Here is a 5,635-nt window from a genome sequence, read left to right as displayed (position 1 = left end):
GGGGTCATGAGTTTGAGCCCCACACTGGGTATAGAAATTACTTAAAAATCAATCAATCAATCTTTAAAAAATATGGTGGTTGGGGCCCCTGGGGGGTGTAGTCGGCTAAGTGATCCACTCTCAGTTTTGACTTAGCTCTAGATCTCAGGGTCTTGAGATCAAACCCCACATTGGGTTCCACACTCAGCCTGGAGTCTGCTCAAGTTTCTCTCTCCCTCTCCCTCTGCCCCTCCCCACACTTGCTTGCTCTCTCTCTCTAAAATAAATAAATAAATCTTTAAAAGAGTTGCAGTTGTCCAGAGGTTAAGCATTTTTCTTGAAGTCTTCTTGGGGAGAAAGAAGTGAATCAACCCCATAGAAATCAGTCAAGAATTATCTGAGCAAAATAAAGGGTTATAATAAATTTTTTAAAAATGGAAAAAAAAAAGGATTATCTGAGCAACCCTTGGATTCCAAACATTCCTCTATCAGTATCACCCACCTGGAGGAAGAGTCCAAAAGTCTAGGTGACTGTGTGGTCCCCACTGCAGCAAGAAGAGGGTTTGATGAGGCTGGAAAGAACCTCGACATCTGATTTAAGAAGCCAATATTTTAAATCACATCTTCTTTTTTTTTCTCATTAGAGAAGTAACACATATTCAGTACGGAAATGTTAGGAAATTTGGAAAAAGCACAAATCTTAAAAAAGACCAAAACAAACATAGGGCTGCTTGGGTGGTTAAGTCGGAGAAGTGGCTGCCTTCAGCTCAGGTCATGACCTCAGGGCCCTGGGATGGAGCCCTGAGTGGGACTCCCTGCCCAGCGGGAGCCTGCCTCTCCCTCTGTCCCCTGCCCAGCTTGTGCAAGCATGCTCTCTTTCTCTCAAATAAATAAATAAAATCTTTAAAGCAAAACAAACAAACAAACAAACAAAAAACCTAGTCAGCTGTAATCTCAACAACCAAAGATAAACACTCTTCATATTCACAAATTTCCAACCAGTATTTTTTCTGATTATATTTGAAACGAAAATGTGTGATAGGATACATAGTATTTTATCTTCTGCTTTTTTTTTCCCTTAACAATAACGAGAGAATGTTTTCCCTTCCCATAAGCTTTCTCCTGGGGTGTATTCAACAGTGGCAGCGTTTTCCAGCCGAGATTTCCATCACTTCCTTACCCTTTCTCTTACTGCTGAGTGGTCGGTTATTCTCCCCACTGGGACAACAGCCTGACAGCTGATAACTGTGTCTCAAATTTTGCCTCAGTGCTGGTGGCCTTTCCCCTCGAGCTGTTTCAAGTGCATGTGATCACTAGGGTGGGGGCCTGTTCTGCTTGAAGTTCCTGTCAAGATTTTTCTTTTAGGGGCGCCTGGGTGGCGCAGTCATTAAGCGTCTGCCTTCAGCTCAGGGCGTGATCCCGGCGTTCTGGGATCGAGCCCCACATCAGGGCTCCTCCACTGGGAGCCTGCTTCTTCCTCTCCCACTCCCCCTGCTTGTGTTCCCTCTCTTGCTGGCTGTCTCTCTCTCTGTCAAATAAATAAATAAAATCTTAAAAAAAAAAAAAAGACTTTAAAAAAAAAAGATTTTTCTTTTAAATTTGGAGACAGGTTTACTGGGTTTGACATGTATTGGAAAGCCAAAGAAAATTATGTTATCGGAGCTTTTGGCTTAGAAAATAAACATATTCCTTCACGGAGATCAAAATCCAGTATTTAGAATTATACCGCAAACCTCCCAAAACTATTCCCATGCACTATCCCCAGCAATTACTCATATTGTCATGTAGTTACAATTTTCAATGTCCTCATTCCTTGTCTACACAATTCATTCCTATTTCCACCTGCTGTCATTTTATTCTCTGTCTGGAGGACTTTCTTCGGGCAATGAACTCTTTTAGCTTCTACATATCTGAAAAATTCTTTGTTTACTAAGGCTCATAAAAGACACATCTCATACGATTTATCAATAAAAAAGATACAAATAAAAGGTCAGACAGAAATAGGATGTAGAACGAGATGTTGCAAATATTAAACAGTATGGACAGCTTCATGCTGATGTATTTATTACGTTTTTATTTTAATTCCAGTAAGTTATATTCCAGTACCCATACAGGGTACCATTAGTTTCCGGTGTACAACGTAGTGATTCAACACTTCCATACAACACCCGGTTGTGCTGTTACATTTAAACACTTTAGATGAAATGGATAAATTCCTGGATAAAAATACAACCTGCTACAGCTATCTCAAGAAGTGTTTCCATAACAATTTTTAAAAATTGAAAAGAAGTTAAAAATGGTCACAAAGAAAATGTCAGGCCAGATAACCTTACAGATGAGTTCTGTAAATAATAACACGCAATTCCAATATAGGAAATAGAAAAAGAAGAAATACTCCTCAACTCATTTCTGAAGGCTGACGTATAACCTGGATACCAAAATCAGACAAGATAAAAAAAAATCACAATAACACATACCAAGTTCATTCATGAACATAAAGGGAAAATGAAATCCTTAAATATTAGCAAAATCAATTCAGTTATATATAAAAAAAGATAATTTAGCATAACCGGAATGGATTAATGCCAAAGTTGGTTTAGTACTCTAAATTCAATTAATGCAATTCACCCCATTGTTAACCAAGAAAAGAAGGCGAAACTGAAAAAAGAGCAAAGGTTTTTATTTGGGGTCCCAGAGTTACAATTCGGGGAGCACAGACTCCAGAATAACCAGAAAAGTGTCCCTTCGTGTGGGGAGAGCTAGAGGTTTTTATGAAAAAGAAGGAAGGGGTAATTATGTGATTTAGATAAAGAAGAGAAGGGGAAAAAAAAAAATCCTGGTAATTTGGTGCTAATCGGTTGAGCCGCTTCTCATTAGTACCTTGTTGATTACTTTATTGGTGCTATCAAATGAAATTGCCCCTGGTATGTATTAATTAACTTTACTGTCCTCACGAGATCCTAATGCCAGTTGCCCTGTTGAAATTTTATGACCAACTGCTTGTAAAACTACTGCCACTTCTAGCCCAGCTCGAGAGTTCATCAGTTGAAAAGGAAAATGCAGCTTCAAGATGGAGTCGCTTCTGTTCAGAAATTTTATACAATCCCACACCATTAACCGATGAGGAGAGAAATACTATATGACTGTATCATTAGATGCAGAAAAATTAGTCAATAAAACACACAATCCATTCACGGGTGGAGACCAGGATAGAAGGGAAGGGAATCTTCCCATCCTGAAAATGGGAGTCTACAAAAAATCCTCGGCACCAACAGGATTTACCACAAGGGCCCATTAAAGATTTCTAGAAAGCATTTTTAGAGCGAGCTGAGGGTCACAAAGGAAGACAATAAACTACAGGGAAATGAAAGTCAGAGAGGGTATCCAGTTTTGTCACCATTATTCCAGGACGGTAAACTGTCCACACCACTTTACTCCATGGTCACCTGGCCAGTCAGTCCATGCCCTGGAGTCGGGTTTCCTTGCTTCAAAGCCTCCACTCCTTTTCGGTGGAGCCACAGGGTAAAGAAAGAAGTCATCTATGGATGCTGCCTTGTGAGTAGAAAAACCTCCTCCAGAAATGGCTTGTGTGGGGGCACCGGGCTGGCTCAGTGGGTAAAGCATGCTGGGCCGTTGCGCGTGGAGCGCACTTAAAATAAAATGTGGGTGGTGTGTATGATGGGTTACAAGATGAAATCAACTCTTTTCCAGTACAGCCGAACTGTCAAGCTGACAGCTAAGTACGAGCTCCGTAGGTACCCTACTTCCTTTTCTTCCTGCCTGCGGTGCTGGAATGCAAATCCGAAGGTGGCCAGTTCGATACTAAGAGCAGCATGAACAGCATGAACGTTATGGCGAAACTCAGAAATCTGTAATCTGAAAGAGAGGCTGTAGTTAAACGCTGGTTGAATCGTCCGCTTTCTCAGCTATTACCCTCCAGCCCTGTGCCGTAACCGGGACACTTCCAAACCCATGTCCCGAGATCTTTTTTTCTTTTTCTTTTTTTTCTAAGATTTTATTTATCCATGTATTTGAAAGAGAGACAGAGAGTAGAAGCAGGGGGAATAGCAAAGGGAGAGGGAGAAGCAGGCTCCCCGCTGAGCAGGGAGCCCAATGCCCGGCTAGATGCAGGTCTCCATGCGGGGCTCGATGGGGGCTCCATCCCAGGACCCCGGGATCATAATCTGAGCCTAATGCAGACCCTTAACTGACTGAACCACCCAGGCGCCCGCATGTCCCCAGATCTTAAGGGGAGCCCAGGAAAAAGTTCTGGTCTCCACTCGGCCAGCGGATTCAGGGGGCACAGCGCCCCCTGCGGGCCAAGGAGGCGACCGTGGACACCCGCCTGAGTCCTGACTCCGCCTTGTCTCCTTCAGGGAGTGGCTGCTTCGGCGCTGTGCCGGTTCAGGGATGTGCTTCTGTAAAGGCGGCGGGTTTTCCCGTCGGCTGTCATTCCTCATCATCCCGGCGGGAGCCTGCTGCGAAGAAGGGAGCCGAAGGCCGGGCAGAAGGACCCCGCCAGCCAGGACTGGGAGCTGTGCAGGCCCAGCACCATCCAGAGTTCTCTATTTTTTTAAATTAATTTAAATTCAATTAATTAACATATAGTGTGTTATTCGTTTCAGAGGTAGAGTTCAGTGATTCATCAGTCTTATCTAACACCCAGCGCTCATTCCATCACCCACTTACCCCTTCCCCCCGCCTTGCCTCCAGCAGCCCTCAGTTTGTTTCCTATGCTTAAGAGTCTCTTATGGTTTGTCTTCCTCTCTGGTTTCCTCTTGTTTTATTTTTCCCTCCCTGCCCCTTGGTCTTCTGTTTTGTTTCTTAAATGCCTTCGGGGGTTCCTATGAGAGCAGCCTGTGGGCACATCGGCCCAGCCAGTCTGGCTTGTGTAGCCGCTGGGTGGGAGCCAGGCTTTTCCACAGCAGATGCCCACAACGCGCTCTCTCCCCAGCTCCTCCACCCCCATCATGTCTTGCACCAAACAAAGCGTCACCATGGCAGGCATGTCCGGTGGAGTGGGGCTGGGGGAAGAGGCCGAGAGAGAGATGCAGGACTGCGCGTGATTGGGTACCAGATCCCTCTGCAGGGGAAGAAGCGTTCACAGGCAAGTCTTTGGCCAGGGACTCAAAGATCTGGAGGCGTGGGGTGTAAGTCTGTCAGCTTCTGTGTCAGGTCCAGGAGGAGTCTAGCCAGCCCCGGGAAAAGGCGCCCCCATCTCACAGCCTACAAGGATGGGCCTGAAGTCCTTGTTACGTCGGAGCAGGGCAGGAGTCTGGTTCCCGCACTGGCAAAGCAGGCAGGGCCACTGACATCGTGGGCAGCTTTGCGGCACTTGTGCTTGGAGCAGCTGGTGGTGGAATGCTGCAGAAATCCGCTTTGGTGCCCTTCAACAGATGACTGGATTAAGAAGTTGTGGTCCATATATACAATGGACTATTACTCAGCTATCAGAAAGAACGAGTTCTCAACATTTGCTGCAACATGGACGGCACTGGAGGAGATAATGCTAAGTGAAATAAGTCAAGCAGAGAAAGACAACTATCATATGATTTCCCTCATCTGTGGAACATAAGAACTAGGAAGATCGGTAGGAGAAGAAAGGGATAAAGATTCCCAGAAGGGGGAATGAAACATGAGAGACTATGGACTCTGA

The sequence above is a fragment of the Ursus maritimus genome, unplaced genomic scaffold (assembly GCF_017311325.1).
Source record: "Ursus maritimus isolate PB19 unplaced genomic scaffold, ASM1731132v1 scaffold_36, whole genome shotgun sequence".
In the NCBI taxonomy this organism is placed as follows: Eukaryota; Metazoa; Chordata; class Mammalia; order Carnivora; family Ursidae; genus Ursus; species Ursus maritimus.
Note: the sequence above shows the minus strand (reverse complement) of the source record.